Below are 16,465 nucleotides of genomic sequence, written 5' to 3' on the forward strand. Positions count from 1 at the left end.
TGCATGTGTGAGAGAGAATGGGAAAGGGGGAAGTAGACAACAGGAAGTTTCAGGCTTTTCAATTTTCCTTTGTTGGAGGAGGTGCCTGACACATTGGCTGAGAGGAACAAGCTGGAAACTAGAACTGTGAGGCACAAGCAAGAAGCAAAATTTAGGCCCTGAAGTAGTACGGTAAATTAAGCACATGTATAACTTTGAGCATGTGGGTTAATTCCTTATATACTTGCTAAGGCTGTTCTGGGCCTCTCTTGGTAGATACAGCCTCCTTCAGGGATGATACCCATCCTTCAGGGCCCCTGGTATAAGGGATATTGCCAGGGAACAAGGGGTCTCTCTGGTTTTGCAACACATGCAACTTGGTCAAACCAGAGAATCTGGCCATATTAAAAAACAAACAAACAAAAAACACCCCTAAAACAAAACACAACATCCAGGGTTCCTAAGGAAGAAGGCAATGCCTATTGACCATAAAGAGATAAAGAACCTCCTGAGACCTCCGCACACCCCCAAAGTTTTTATTCATTTCCAGCCTCCCATCTCCCACTTTAATCTTCCTATCATCAAACCCAGACATCTACTCCACCCTTGGAAAGCTGAGGAATAGAGAAAAAGCATGTCATGAAATTGAGTTCTGGGCTGGCACACTCAGGAGGACAAAAAGTTCCAAACCAAAGTGGGGCTGGAAGTTGGTGCTCCTCAGATGACCTCCTATGAGTTGGTAATACATAAAGAGACCCAATCTTTCAAATAACCAGGATCTAAATAATTTAGTGCTTTGCAGGTCAAAACAAAACACCCAGAAATCAACCTGTAGCCAGCACAGGTGTCATATACTTTCTGTGAGAAATGCTACTTTACAAACAGTCTGACTCATTATGAATCTGCTTCATCTTCTGATGGATCTGAAGGTTTGACACCAAGAAGAGGGTTGCAGGTGATTAAGATAGCGATAACCCTGGTGATGTCTGCATCCCAAAGAAAGGAATGCAATGTGTTCTGCCAAGTGCAGATGATAAGAGGTGCTTTTGACAATTGCTGTTACTTGGGAATGTGGCTGGAGGTGGGGATTTAACTGGACCTCTGCAGGCTATGCAACTATGTGTAAGGGGACTGTTGCCCCCTTACTAACATTCAGTGGGGGTGTTTTAGTTGCTAGCTCCCAGTACTAAAAAGGGGGAAGGGTCGAGGGGAATCAGGACCCTGAGACTGACAGCCCCCAGGAACAATGGGGAGATGCCAATGCTCCAGGTCATCCTGAATGACTGGGCGAGCAGGCTAATGAGGGAGTCAGGAGGCCAGGGAGGTCCCATCCTCTGTGTGAGCTGGATTTGCCTGGGTCAGGCAGAGTGGGGCTGAGCTAAGGAGAAAGCTGGGGCCCAAGCTAAGCTGGGGAGCAGAGCTGTGCCAGATCCAGAGGGACCAGAAAAGCAGCCCAGAGAGAGCAGAACCTGTCCTGGGAGCAGAGCTGCAGCCCCAAAGCCAGAGGCACAGCCCAGAGAGAGCAGACTTGCCCTGGGGGGAGAGCTGCAGCAACTAGAGCCAGAGGGGCCAAAGAAGCAGCCCAGGGAGCTGGAGGCAGAGCAGCAGCAGCAGCAGCAGCAGCAGTGCTCAGACAGAGTGGTGGAGCTGGGGCTGGAGCAGCCCAGAGCTGGGTGCGGTGAGCAGCTGGGGAGACCAAGGGGGACTCTGGGCAGCAGGCCCAGCACAGGGAGACGTCTCAGCCAAGAGGTTCTGCAGGCCAGGCTTGGATCGTAACCCCGACAGGGCGGGGGCGACACTGGGAAGAAGGGTCCTACCACTTAGAGCCTGAGAGCGTGTGGCCACCACCAGTGTCCTACCCATAGCATCACTACAGCACAGCCAGGGTCTGAGAAGAAGGCCTGGGACTTACAAGGAACAGACTGTGAACTGCCCTGACATTCCAGAGACACGGTTTGTGATGTTCCCTGCCACAGAGTAGGTTGATGTGTTTCCTTTAACTTTTCCCATTTTTCCTTATTCTTTTAAAAATTAATTGTTGATTAAATAACTTGCATTTGCTTTAACTTGTATGTAATGGTCAGTGGGTCAGAGAAGTGCCCAGTGCAGAGAGAGTACCCCAGAGTGGGGACACCCTAGCCCCTGTCCTAGGTGATCACAGCAGGGTTGGGGGTCGAGCCCCCCAGGAATCCTGGCCCAAGCCTTGTTGGGGTTACGAGGACTCTGCCAGACAGGAAAGTGGGAGGGGAGCCCTCAAGGGCAGGGAAGCCACTGGGTAAAGGAAGTGGGAGCGAGGACTCAGATCCTTTCACTAGCCCACTTCACCGGGGTAGTGCAGAAGCCAGGAAAGTTCCCCACAATAGCAGGACTGTTCTCCCGCTTACATATGCAGTATATCCAGATAGTGTGTAGGCCTCAGTAGAGGTGATTCTAAAGACATGTGCAGTGTTGGGTTTATGTCTGTTTTTTATTCTTTATGATCTATAAAAAGGACTGAAAAGGTTTGGATTTTCTTGTTCTGATGCTTTTCTTCTGGAAGAGGAGTTGTATTTTTACCTTGGGAATATCAGGTCTGTCAAGTCTTGTTTCCTCATGGAGACCCAGAGATTTACATTAGGAGCTCGGTCAACCCTTAACTGAATGAAACACACACACACACCCAGCCAATCTTTAGCAGAGTGCTCTTTTCTTCCATCTCTTTGTTAGGCATTTGTGTTAAAGAAGAGAAACCAAACCCAAAGGCCTCTAAACAATCTGAAATCTATCCCTTCCTCACACAATCAGGTTTCCTTTCCTTGGATAAGCAGTTAGATGTCCTGACTTTTCCAGTGGTTCACTCCGGATATTTGGAGCCTTAAAGTGAGACACTTAAGTGACCTGTGTTATACTTAGCAGCTCCCCATAGTCCTCCCCACAGCAGGACTGCTGCTGCAGGCTCTGGGAGGCCATTCTTCTCAGCTCTCAGAGAGAGCAACTACAGTAGTACAGCCAGTATCACCACCAAAGTTTGTGCCAGCTGGGACGATCTCCATCTTTGTCAATACTGTCACCTCACCTCCGTGGCTAAAAGCACGAGTCTCTATGGCTTGAACTAACTGGGAACTGTAACTGCCCCATATCCTCTATATGGATTGGGCACAAAACAGGATACACAGCATATACCATCCATTGGGTTATACTGGCACCACCAGTTAACCTATAGGAAGTAGCACGCAGCCATCAGCACTGGCATCACGAGGTGGCAGTAGTGGGGATCAGCTGTTAGCAGCATGAGCTTAGGAGGCAAGGACTGTGGGCAAGTGTGGGGAATGAGCTCTGTACTGGGGTGTGGGGGTGTAATGGGTGTCCTTTGTCATTTTGATAGTCTGGTCACTTTAACTTGCTGTTTATCCTGACCTAAATCTATTGGCTTTTCAGTCTTTTAGGAGAAGTAAGGCAGAAAAGACTGACATTTCTAATAAATTAAAAAGAAAAACTATCATAACAGAAATAAAACCCTCTCAGATGTTCCATGTGTATCACAAAGCAGCAAAAGACAGGTGACAACTGATATTTTCCCCACTTCTTAGATGCAGCACCCTAGAGAAGGGCTGGGTTATTCCTGTGGCAAACCAAGATCCAGGTGTTGTGACTGAAAACCAGGACAGGCAGCATTAGTGAATCGTAAGAGCTACCTTGTTTATTGATTTGTAACTTTGTTTTGGGGTTTACTGACTGTAAAGCTGCATGGAAGAAATATAGCCAGAAATGGTACTAAAAGTTTGTATTCTGAGTAAATCTGAATCCCCAAACAAACAGGGTGTTTTGTGTTTAAGCATGAGACTGCTGAGGTCTCTGTTGCTGTCTCTGCCTGGCTCTTAGTTCTGCCATATCAGTCTTAGGACAGGTCTACACTACAGGCCTGTATCAGTATAACATCGCTCAGAGGTATAAAAAATCCACACCCCTGAGTGACGTATTTATACTGACCTAACCCCCCGTGTAGACAGTGCTATGCTGATGGGAGAGCTTCTCCCGATGCCATAGCAACTGCCTTTCTGGGAGATGGATAACTACCTTGACAGGAAAAGCTCTCTGGTCAGCATAGCAGCGTCTTCACTAAAGTACTGCAGCAGCCGCAGCACTGTCCTTGAAGACAAGCCTTTAGGCACAGCTCAGGGGAAAAAAAGTAGAGACACTAAAGAGTAACCCCATCAGACACCATCTGAGGTCTATGGATGTGCTAAAAACACCTTCTCCCCTGTGTTATTGAAGGAGCTCACCAGCCAAAACCACCATCTGCAGCCGAAAACCACATGGAAGCAAAGGGACCCGAACCATCTTCCTAGTGCTGGAGCTGTCCTGCTGCAATTTTCTTCATAATATTCCTCAAAAATGGGAAGATAGGACATGGGGCAATTAATAGAGAGGCCTAAGAAGTGTTCTTTAAAGAGAGCTATTGTACCTTTCCGTTCTTCAAGGAGCACCAACAATCATTTAATTCTGCAGGCTTTCACCCTCCAGGTTGGACATAATGCTAATTCAAAGGTAGCTGCCTGAATTCCCCTGCACTTTTATCACATCACAGACATCGGGGGATATTCGAGACTGGGGAAAACTTGGTTGTGACAGGGAAGTGGTACTGAAACCCAACATTCCTGTATATAGGGGACTGGTGGCTAATTTGCTGCATGTTGTTTAATAATGGTGTTGCTAATTTTGTACATCTCTGTGCACCTCAGATGGAGAATGTGGGTGCATTTTTTTATTTTTGCTTTATGAAAATGTACCCTTCAGATTGCTGTGCTTAGTGGGATCATATTTTTTTATTCACCAATACTAAGACCCTCTGTGTTCTCCTCACCCCTTTTGGGACCAGGTTTTCAAAGGAGTCCAGCTCTTATTTAGGCATCTAAATAAGGGCCAGACTTTAAAAAATACTCTGCATCCTGCAGCTCCCATTATCAAACTCTTGGCCAGATTTTTGAAAAAGCTCAACATCCAACAGGCTGAGCACTCTTGAAAGTCTAGCTCTTTGTTTTGGTGCGTAAAAAGGAGCCGCGCTCTTGAGAATCTGGCCCCAGTTGTGCGTGTTTAGCCCATCTGAAAACTCTGAGGGCTAGAAATGATGCACTCAGGTTTCAGCCTGTAGAGGCACTACTATACTACCCGGGAGTGCTCCGGCCAATAAAAGGTTTTGATGGTCATGATATTGCAAAAATAAACAAAAATATTTTGAACACCTCTTTAAAGATATAACTATGCCCTGAATTATAAACCAAGTAGGGAGCCAATGGAGTTATATGAGATTGGGTGATGGGTGCTGTGGTTTACTTAATAAGAACCCATTGTAATGCATACATGCCAGGGGACAGCTGACAATGGGAAACTGACTGAGTAAAACAGTAATAATTTTCATATGCAAATAGGCATAGGAGCTTTGTGTTTGCTTCAAAACCCAAGCTTTAATAAGCAAATACTACTTTTTGAAAGTAATAAATGCTCTAGTGTAGTATCTCAAAAAACCCAGAGACTTTCCTGTCATCTGATTAAATCTCCTCCACACCATTTCTATTTGTCTTTCTTTAATTTGGCTACATGGTTAAAAGACTCACATAAATGTCACTTCATTTAATGTGATGGGTTTCAAGAGCTATCTTTTCCAATTGTGTTGTCGGTAGCCATGAGAGTTGGGAGGCAGTCCTCAAAGTCTGAGAAATCTCCTAAGTGCTTGGTCCAAGGCCAAAGCCTGTGGCTAGGCTGTGGGTCAGAAAATTTAGGACCCTGCATGAACACTGGCAAATGGTGAAACACTTAAGGTTGCTGTGTGTATTTGGAGAAATTTGTGCTGAAAGGGACATAGCCCATAGGTGCTTATGTTGCTTACCTGTTCTTGAAAATTACACTGTGAATTACTAAAAATTTCACTCTTTGGGGGGCAAGGGCCATTTTTGTTCTGTTAGTACCGTGCCTAGCACAATGGGGTCCTGGTCCATGACTAGGGCTGATAGGTGCTACGGTAATACACATAATAATAAAAATAGGACACTTATTTTGAAATGTCCCCCCACATAGACTTGCCATAAAGTAACAAAAGGTCTGATTTAAAACAAATTAGTTATTTTAATGCAAGTTTCTGTGTAAATAAGCTCCCAGTGTTGTACAATTCCAATCTATTGTAGTCCTAGGGTAGCTGTCGTGGTATCTTAGCAGTTACTAAATTCTCACCCTAACATTACATCCTCTTGTGGAAAAGTCATATTAATATTTGACAGATAATTGTATCCCTGATATAGAAATCTAAAGGTCAGATTTAAAAAACAACCACCAAAACAAAAAACAAACAAACCTTCAACAAGCCTGCAGAGAAATTGTTTTCCAGTAAATTCTCTAAGGTTTTAAAAATAGCATTTGTACAGAAAATATTGTTTTCCTTGAGTTCTATAGAAAAATTGTTTAATGTAGAGGATCTAGAAAGATGAACAATGTTGTGAATAAGTATCTGCAAATTATTACTTGCAAATACCCTTTCCATAAGAAATGAGGCAATATTGCCAGAATTTGAGGCACTTGTTTTGTATTTGACAGCATTTCCTTAAGACTGTCTTACAAACTTCAGCTCCTTGCTCTTTCTTCTGGAAGCCTTCTCTTCAGATCATGCCCATCAATCACCAAAGTTTTTTTTAGCTGTTTGCATATGTATATTAATAAGTTAACACTTGGTAATTGTTAAATGTGATAACTCTAATGTCATACCGTTGATCACTAAAGTTTGTCCTTGGTGCTGAGATATATCTCTAACTCTCTGTGCTTTCACCCCTTGCAATTTTTCTCCGTGCTAAGTATCAAACGATGTTCATCAGTGTTACTCCAAGGTGCTGTTTGCTTACTTATACCTCAGTACCACCTTAAGAGAGAGACAGCTGTAATAGATCAGCTGACACTTCAGCTCCACCCATTTATTACGGCTGAAAACTTCTCTATCCAAGCAATGAAAAAAAGGATCCTGCCTAGAAAGCAAGAGGGATATACAAGCCCAGAGGGATCTGATGTAACACTGAAACTGTAAGAAATACAACTCATTCTTGGTCTGGTTTGTTTTTAAATTTTGTTTTAAACTGCTACTTATTTTGTCCAGTTACCAAGGGAAAAAAGTAGCTTAGCCAGAGGAGGGAGTTAACAGATATGATGGATCATTTTTATATAGTTTTAAAGTGTACTTGTTACAACTTGAAACGAGGAAGCAGTACAAGCGATTTTTAATACTAAAAATACTTGTTTAGCCATATTAAAACAAAACTGAACCCAGAAAGGGGTGTGTCAGATCGTGAACATGAAGGAAAACTTTTAAAACACGGGGAGACTTTAATATGTTTCCATGTGATCATGTAACCCAGTGGTTGCTGATCCCACGATTCCTAACCCTTCAGGCTGGGACTAATCACCTTATCAGAGAAATTTTCTTTGCTGTAGTTTGTAGCAGGATGGCTTTATTTTCTTTCAGAGTAACAGCCGTGTTAGTCTGGATTCGCAAAAAGAAAAGGAGGACTTGTGGCACCTTAGAGACTAACCAATTTATTTGAGCATAAGCTTTCGTGAGCTACAGCTCACTTCATCGGATGCATTCTGGGATGCATCCGATGAAGTGAGCTGTAGCTCACGAAAGCTTATGCTCAGATAAATTGGTTAGTGTCTAAGGTGCCACAAGTCCTCCTTTTCTTTTTCTTTTCTTTTTCTTTTCTGAAAATCATTGCTAGGGAGCAACTACACTACCAGAAAAGGAAACCTAAACTGTGAAAGTTACTCCCATGCTTTTTAGCCAGGGTGAAAGTTTAAATGTGTATTGATGGAGGAAGCACTAACAATTATTTGTAAAGATTGATTTATTTATGTTAATAAAGTCTCATCCTATATGTACAGCTTGTGAGGTATCAGTCTCTAAGTTGACATGTCTAACGCTAACAAGTGCTGGAAGACAAATCACGACAATGTTTAAACTTTGTGCTTGGGGCTAAGTGATTGCTTTGTGGTCCTGGGAAAGATGGCATAAAAAAATCAAAATATATAGAGTGATTTGGGAGCATTTAGAATTGTTCCTAGTTGCAGACATTTAGGAACACCCCCTCCACACCTACTTCCCTCACCCCTTTTTTGCTGTGCTTTCCATTCTACACTGTTTATCTGTGACCCTGACATATTGTGTACCAAACTTGGTTTATTGCTGCTTCTACCTCTTGATAAAACTACTGGTGACCTACAAAAAATGTATATTCTAGGCCAGGGGTTCTCAAACTGTGGTTTCTGACCCCTCAGGGGGTCAAAGGTTATTATGGGTGTTTGTGGGGGGTCACGAGCCATCAGCCTCCACCCCCAAACCCCATTTCTCCTCCATCATTAAAATAGTGTTTAATATTAAAAATATGTTTTTAATTTATAAGGTTTCAGAGTAACAGCCGTGTTAGTCTGTATTCGCAAAAAGAACAGGAGTACTTGTGGCGCCTTAGAGACTAACCAATTTATTTGAGCATAAGCTTTCATGAGCTACAGCTCAATGCAGCCGATGAAGTGAGCTGTAGCTCACGCTCAAATAAATTGGTTAGTCTCTAAGGTGCCACAAGTGCTCCTTTTCTTTTTAATTTATAAGGGGAGTTGCACTCAGAGACTTGTTGTGTGAAAGGGGCCACCAATGCAAAAGTTTGAGAACCACTGTTCTAGGCCATTGTAATGGACTGTTTGATCTCTTACACTGCTGTGGATAAAATACTTTAATATTTTATTTTAATCAGAAAAAGAGAGACATTACTACTAAGTAAAATTGAGTTTTAACAGTGGGAAGGAAAAGGTGAATAATGCTGGAAGGATATTTACTGTTCTCTTTGGTTGTATCTATTGGCAGAGTTATTCCAAAATAGCTATTCTTGATCAACTCCCTGTTTGGATGCTCTTATTCTGGAATAAGAGTGCTTTATTCTGAAAAATCTTAATTTGGAATAAATAACTTTTATTCCAGAATAAGAGTGTCCACACAGGGCATTGATCAGGAATATTTAATCTACTTTAAATTCACACCTTATCTGAATCTGGATTAATTTATCTGTGTAGACAAATCCTTATGCTCAAGAGTGGTGATCTCTCTTGAGACAGAGAGCACTTATAAGATGCATTTAAATGACAATGGCATAAATGCACAACAATCCTCACAGCAAATCAAAACAGAGAGCTTTAAGAGTGTTAATAGACTCTCCTGTCCACCATAACATTTCAAGCCCTGGGGAAACAGACTTGTCTGTCAAGGTTAGCCTTGTAGGTCAAAGTGAGCTGGATCTGCTCTCTCAAAGAATGACGACTTCACCATTTCTGTGTTCTCGTCTAGGTTTGCTGTAAATTGCTCCCTCCAGCTTACTAATAGTTAAATGATTAATGAAGCAACCCATTGTGAAATATATAGAGAAGTAATGTGCTAAATGGTTAAGCAATAGTTTTCAAACTTCCTGTGGTGGACCTGTTTTCTCTGTGTGCACATGTGCACGCATGTATATATGTGTGTGTGTACACACACACAGATATAAAAATCTACTAGTGTTACATTGCTGTTGATTTATAATGGTCATCTGTTGTTGCACTTTAGAGCAGAGGTGACAAAACTGTATCCATTTTGCTTCCCTATTTTCGGATGGTTGTATATTCCTCAATATTTCACTTGTTAGGGGTGCATGATTATAAATGTCAGAAGTTGTCTTTTGTGTCTGAAAATTTTTGAGTGAAATCCCATCAGCTGTTTGAGCTCTAAGAGTGCACACTTGTTCTATTTACTAATAATTAATAATTCTAACCATAGACTGGGCTAGTGCATTAAAAAACAACAACAAAAGACTGGGATCTGAAACTTGCTATGGGCTTCGTCCTCACTGAGGACCAGGCTAGTTCAGACAAGGCTTCCATCTTTGCAATGGCAGGGGCCCCCTAGGATATTTTTGGGGGCAGCGGGGTCTGCCTCACCAAGGCCAGAGAGGGCTGTTCATCAGTGTCAATGATCCAGTTTTGATTGGTGTGAGGAGTCAACCCCTTTGTAGTGATGAAGGACTCTATGGAGAATAAGCTGGGCCCACTAGGGGCTTGTGTGCCTATTTTCTTTCCCCCAATTTTAGGCTTAATCTTTCCTTTCCCCATGAGGTATCTAGAGAGGAGATTTTCAGACAAAAATGATAGTTTCATAGATTCATAGATACTAAGGTCAGAAGGGACCATTATGATCATCTAGTCTGACCTCCTGCACAACGCAGGCCACAGAATCTCACCCACCCACTCCTGAAAAACCTCACCTATATAGTTAGGTGTGCAACTGTCATTTTTGCCTCTAAAAATCTCCCTACTACAAGCTCTTTCATCTGGCATGGTAAAGCTATTTGAGGTAGGGAGAAGGGCATACGCTGACTGTTGGCCCTTACAAACGGGCCCCAACTGAATAGCTTCACAGGGACCCCATCCTTTTTTGAACAAGCCCTGAGTGAGGTTTAGGTCCTTTGTTTGGTTTTGTGAGGTGGTAGTGGAAGGTTTTCATTAAAGTCAGGAACACTTTAAAATTGTGCTGTTGTCTTATGAAGTTCATACATACTTGTTGAAAGCTATTGCAGCCATGTGTCAATGATTCCTGATCAAATATGCAGAGTTTGCAAGTGGAAAGTGTCTTTTCTAACAGCCAATACTGCAGACTCAGCCTGAAAGTCAGTGCTGGTTTTTCTCTTCTTGAGCATGCTTGGCGCTTTATTGTATCATTGGCTGTTCTGGAATAACTCCCCCTGCAGGCATTCTGTTCTGAAATACAAGCAGTTTTATTCTGGAATAATTACTCTTCTTCAAAAGTGACGTACGTATTCCAGGATAAAGTCTGTTTTTCTTCAGAATATTTTGGCCACATGGGGAGCTATTCTGCTGCAGCTGTGCTGGTTAATTGCCCTGTGGAGATGAACTCTCAAAAAAGACACACTACTTTCTGCCTGTGGCAGGTGTGTATATTGGGGGCTGGGTATGAGGTGGCATAGGGCCAGTCTTCTAGCCCTGAACTTTCTGGGGAACACCCCTGTATGGTGCCCAGAGGCTAATGAGCAGGCTTTGTGGAACCTTGGAGAGTATGTCCCCCGTACTACCTCCCCAGCAGTGCTGGAGTGTGTGAAAGTTCTGTTACAATGTGGTGGTGAGTTTCCAGCCGTATATAATTTTGGGAAAAGTCTAAATGCCCTGACCTGAGTAAATCTGAATTGACTTCGCTAGGTTCAGGCTGTAGGGCAACCTTTCAGATACACACTGGAAGAGGAGAGGGACAAACAGAAGGAGGTGCGTGCGGGAACAGTATCAAGGGAGCCAAGACAAACTTCCACCTCAGACAGACAGGAAGGTCCATATGCCAATGGTTCCTCCAAAAGATTATAAGCGGGCGAATAGTCCCGCTATTGTGGGGAACTTTCCTGGCTTCTGCACTACCCCGGTGAAGTGGGCTAGTGAAAGGATCTGAGTCCTCGCTCCCACTTCCTTTACCCAGTGGCCTCCCTGCCCTTGAGGACTCCCCTTCCACTCTCCTGTCTGGCAGAGTCCTCGTAACCCCAACAAGGCTGGGCCCAGGATTCCTGGGGGGCTCGACCCCCAACCCTGCTGTGGTCACATAGGACAGGGGCTAGGGTGTCCCCACTCTGGGGTACTCTCTGCACTGGGCACTTCTCTGACCCACTGACCATTACATACAAAGCAAATGCAAGTTATTTAATCAACAATTAAGTTTAAAAAGAATAAGGAAAAATGGGAAAGGTTAAAGGAAACACATCAACCTGCTCTGTGGCAGGGAACATCACAAACCGTGTCTCTGGAATGTCAGGGCAGTTCACAGTCTGTTCCCTGTAAGTCCCAGGCCTTCTTCTCAGACCCTGGCTGTGCTGTAGGGATGCTGTGGGTAGGACACTGGTGGTGGCCACACGCTCTCAGGCTCTAAGTGGTAGGACCCTTCTTCCCAGTGTCGCCCCCGCCCTGTCGGGGTTACAATCCAAGCCTGGCCTGCCAAGCCTCTTGGCTGAGGCATCTCCCTGTGCTGGGCCTGCTGCCCAGGGTCCCCCTTGGTCTCCCCAGCTGCTCCCAGCTCCAGACTGGTCCAACCCCAGCTCCACCACTCTGTCTCTGTACTGCTGCTGCTCTGCCTCCAGCTCTCTGGGCTGCTTCTTTGGCCCCTCTGGCTCTGGTTGCTGCAGCTCTGCTCCCAGAACAGGTTCTTCTCTCTCTGGGCTGCTTTTCTGGTCCCTCTGGATCTGGCACAGCTCTGCTCTCCAGCTCAGCTTGGGCCCCTGCTTTCCCCTTAGCTCAGCCCCACTCTGTCTGATCCAGGCAAATCCAGCTCACACAGAGGACGGGACCTCCCTTGCCTCCTGACTCCCTCATTAGCCTGCTCGCCCAGTCATTCAGGCTGACCTGGAGCATTGGCCTCTCCCCGTTGTTCCTGGGGGCTGTCAGTCTCAGGGTCCTGATTCCCCATCGACCCTTCTCCCTTTTTAGTACTGGGAGCTAGCAACTAAAACACCCCCACTGAATGTTAGTAAGGGGGCAACAGTCCCCTTACAGATAATTGAATTGCAAAGATATAGGTGCTTACCAGTCAACATATGATTTAAGCACTAAAATAATTTCAGGTTTTGGGTCCCCTGAATTATTTATTCCCCATGAAATTATTTATTTCCAGTGCCACAGTTCAGTGTGGCACATAAGCACATGCCTAACTTCAAGCACGTGAGCAGTGCCATTGAAACCAATGGGGCTACTCATGTATTTAAAGTTAGACGTGGCCTTATGGGTCTTGCTGAATTGTACTCCAGTTTTACTCTGTGACATCCCCTTTCAGGGTGACTAGGGTTCTAGTTTGAAAGGCCATTGAAGTCAATGGAAGGACTCCCATTGATTTCAACAGGCTTTGAGTAAGACCTTGCCTTTATAGGAGGGAATATAAGTGTGTATAAGTAAGTGTGTATTTCCCATCTCTCAGTGATATAGCCTTATTCTTTTCTTACCAGTCTGAAAAACAAATTCCAAAACTTGGCTTAGTAATTAGCAATTTAGTGAGGAATGAGCCCACCATTGCTCTGGGAGTTACAACAACTTGGTGCAGGAAAGGAGTGGTTTCAACAAAACTCTAATTTCTTCAAAGCTCTGATATTCAGACTTCCCTGAGGGCTTTCATTTGCTGTATACCTCAGAGAACATTCCATTCGCTTTTTTGGCTCAGTGTGTAGCGGCAGTCAAAAAAGCAAACAGAATGTTGGGAATCATTAAGAAAGAGATGCAAAATATGATATTTTCTGTCTTCTTATCTCTCTATATAAATCCATGGTATGCCCACATCTTGAATACTGTGTGCATATGTGGTTGCCCCATCTCAAAAAAGATATATTGGAATTGGAAAAGGTTCAGAAAAGGGCAACAAAAATGATTAGGCACATGGAATGGCTTCCATATGAGGAGAGATTAATAAGACTTGGACTTTTCAGCTTGGAAAAGAGATGACTGGGGAGGGGAGAATATGATTGAGGTCTCTAAAATCATGATTGGTGTGGAGAAAGTAAATAAGAAAGTGCTATTTACTCCTTCTCACAACACAAGAACTAGGGGTCACCAAATGAAATTAATAGGCAGTAGGTTTAAAACAAACAAAAGGAAGTATTTCTTCATACAAGGCACAGTCAGTCTGTGGAACACTTCACCAGAGGATTTTGTGAAGGCCAAGACTATAACAGGGTTCAAAAAAGAACTGGATAAATTTATGAAGGATAGGTCCATCAATGGCTATTGCCAGGATGGGCAGGGATGTTGTCCCTAGCCTCTGTTTGCCAGAAGCTCAGAATGATCACTTGATGGTTACCTGTTCTGTTCATTCCCTCTGGGGCACCTGGCATTGGCCACTGTCAGAAGACAGGATACCGGGCTAGATGGACCTTTGGTCTGACCCAGTATGGCCGTTCTTACATTCTACACTCCCTGCTTCCAATACTGTATGGAATAGGATAATTTTTGTGGAAGTGAATAAATACCAAATTGATGGGGAGTAGGGAAATATTCATTTTATACAATGAAGGAGCTGATCAAACTTGTTCTCATGCTACAGAGCTGCTTAATTTGCTGTCTCTAATATTCATATTGAAAACTTTATTTTTGACTCTGGGCAAAGTGCACAGTTATTTCTGAAGTACAGTTTGTACAAGCATTTCTGTTCCAAGGGCTACGATGGAAGGCATGAGTAACTCTTGCCACGTATCTCCTTAAGCAACCATGCGTCAAAGGGAGAGTAGTGATGTGAGGTCTAGGTCTCTGGCTCCATGGACTCCTCTCTGAATTTTGCGGTTCCAGGTGGCTGAGGGCAAAACTTGTATCATCCACTGTGGTTTTGAGATCCTACAGATCTGTCTGCCACTGCGGGGGATGATGTATCAATAAATGCATATGGTTGACAACTGTTGGTTCTATGAACAAGTTGTAGTCTCCCATGTTTCTTTTCCCCACGGGACGGAATTGTCTGGCTTCGTAAGATGTGTGACTACAACTAAGGCATCAGTGTGACTTACATGCACAACTAATGGAATGATCAGGCTTCAGAACTGCGGTTTATATGTTGCAAGGCATTGAAATGATTCTTAAGAATGGTCATACTGCATCAGACTAAATGTTCATGTAGCCCAGTATCCTGTCTCTGACATTGGCCAGTGCCAGATGCTTTTGGAACTTTGAGGTTTAGGGATACCCAGTGCATGGGGTTGCATCCCAGATCATCTTGGCTAATAGCCATCGATGGACCTATCCTCCATAAACTGATCTAATTCTTTTTTTAACCCAGTTATACTTCACTACATTAATTGGCAATGTGTTTAAGGTTGCCAACATTCCAGGATTGTCCTGGAGTCTTCTGGAATAAAAGATTAATCTTTAAGTAAAGATTATGTTCTGTGATGAAACTTCCAGAAATATGTCCAACCAAAATTGGCAACCCTGATCCAGTTCTACAGGTTGACTGTGCATTGTGTGAAGAAGCATTTCCTTATGTTTGCTTTAAATCTGCTGCCTATTAATTTCACTGGGTGTCATGTAAAGGGGTGAATAACACATCCCTATTCACTTTCTCCCACCATTCATATTGTTGAGTTCCAATTTCCATTCTGTTGAAATTGTTAATAACTTTCTCAAAGTAATTTTGTTTGGGCTGGAATGTTGCTTGCTTGATCTTAGCCCCAACCTGATTTTTTGGGTGTGGTGGTGCTTTTTGAATAAAAATGAGTAAAAGTCCACTTGCATTATACAAATACACATTTTCCCTCTAGAGTCTAAACCAAAATTTTTAATATCTCAAAAATGGCTCAAGTTATGTAGATCCCTGATCTTGGGATAGCTTGGGAGCTGATTCAGCCTCCAGCAGAACTTTGAGCCATTTTAGGGCTACTCTAAGTTACACGAGGCAGTAACTGCATTCAGGGGTGCTGTTCCGACAGCCAGGGTTCACTAATGCAGCAACACCCTGGCCATTTCTCCTTTTCCAGCATACCCCTCATGCTGTGAAAGCAGTGTGGCGAGGTGAAAACAAACTTATCAGGAATCAGGCTCTGGCCCACTAAGTTCTATTCCCTTTGTTGCTTGTAGGTATTACAGCTGGTAACTAAATTGTCTATTCTGTATGAAATTATGTAGCCTCTGTTTTGTTCCACAGATTCCATTTACTACTTCAAATACATGTAATGGGGCATAAATACATGAGATAAAGTCTACACTGAAATACATGTTAACTGTAATGGAGATGATGGAGTTGTACGTCAGCGCACAATCTGATTCAGTGTTTTAAGTGATGGAGAGTGCTAATTAGTTCAGAAACATATTTTTCCCCATTTTCTAGTGGAAACACAATAATTCCCTAAATTCCCAAATTGGAAGGATTTGCTAATTTTTTGGAGGCAACACATGAAATGTGTTGTGTAATTTCTAACGAGACCCATTGGTTTATTTCTAGTCAAATGTCAGTGTTGGACTTATTTCCACATTTTTGTACTTAAAATAGAATTCTTGTAAAGTAGAGATGCCTCAAAGGATGGGCTTGTTTTGTTTGGAAGAATCATTTTTAATAAACATAAAGGCTCAATGGTCCCCGAAATTCTGAAACAATTGTTTTGCAGGAAAGGATGTAATGTTACCTGATATTTGTTGCATTTCTTATAATTTTTCTTACAGCTGTTTCTGATTACCAAAAATATTGATCTGGTAGCAATATAATGATGAAGAATGTGACACCACATTAATCCCCATGACAACAGACAGTGATGTTACAGATACACTATGAATTCCCCACAGGGTCAAACAGAAGGATAAACAGGGATAATAATCAAACAAATTAAGTGGAATCAGAGAACACACACAAAAGACAGGCCCACTGAACTAAATCATGTACAAAGGATCCCTCTTGTCACATTTACTTTACTTACAAGTAGCAGTTCAA

The 16,465-nt window shown here is 43.2% G+C and overlaps 1 protein-coding gene across 2 annotated transcripts in view; it reads left to right on the forward strand.

The window, feature by feature from the left end:
- The first annotated feature begins 6,936 nt into the window (after positions 1–6,936).
- Positions 6,937–16,465, forward strand: part of PLA2G4A (phospholipase A2 group IVA) — a 137,834-nt gene continuing 128,305 nt past the window's right edge. For both annotated transcript variants that reach the window (XM_073356705.1, XM_073356706.1), the window contains exon 1: positions 6,937–7,023. The gene's annotated coding sequence lies outside the window, so the exon portion shown is untranslated. The remainder of the gene's footprint in view (positions 7,024–16,465) is intronic.

The sequence above is a fragment of the Lepidochelys kempii genome, chromosome 8, assembly GCF_965140265.1.
Source record: "Lepidochelys kempii isolate rLepKem1 chromosome 8, rLepKem1.hap2, whole genome shotgun sequence".
Taxonomy (NCBI): Eukaryota; Metazoa; Chordata; order Testudines; family Cheloniidae; genus Lepidochelys; species Lepidochelys kempii.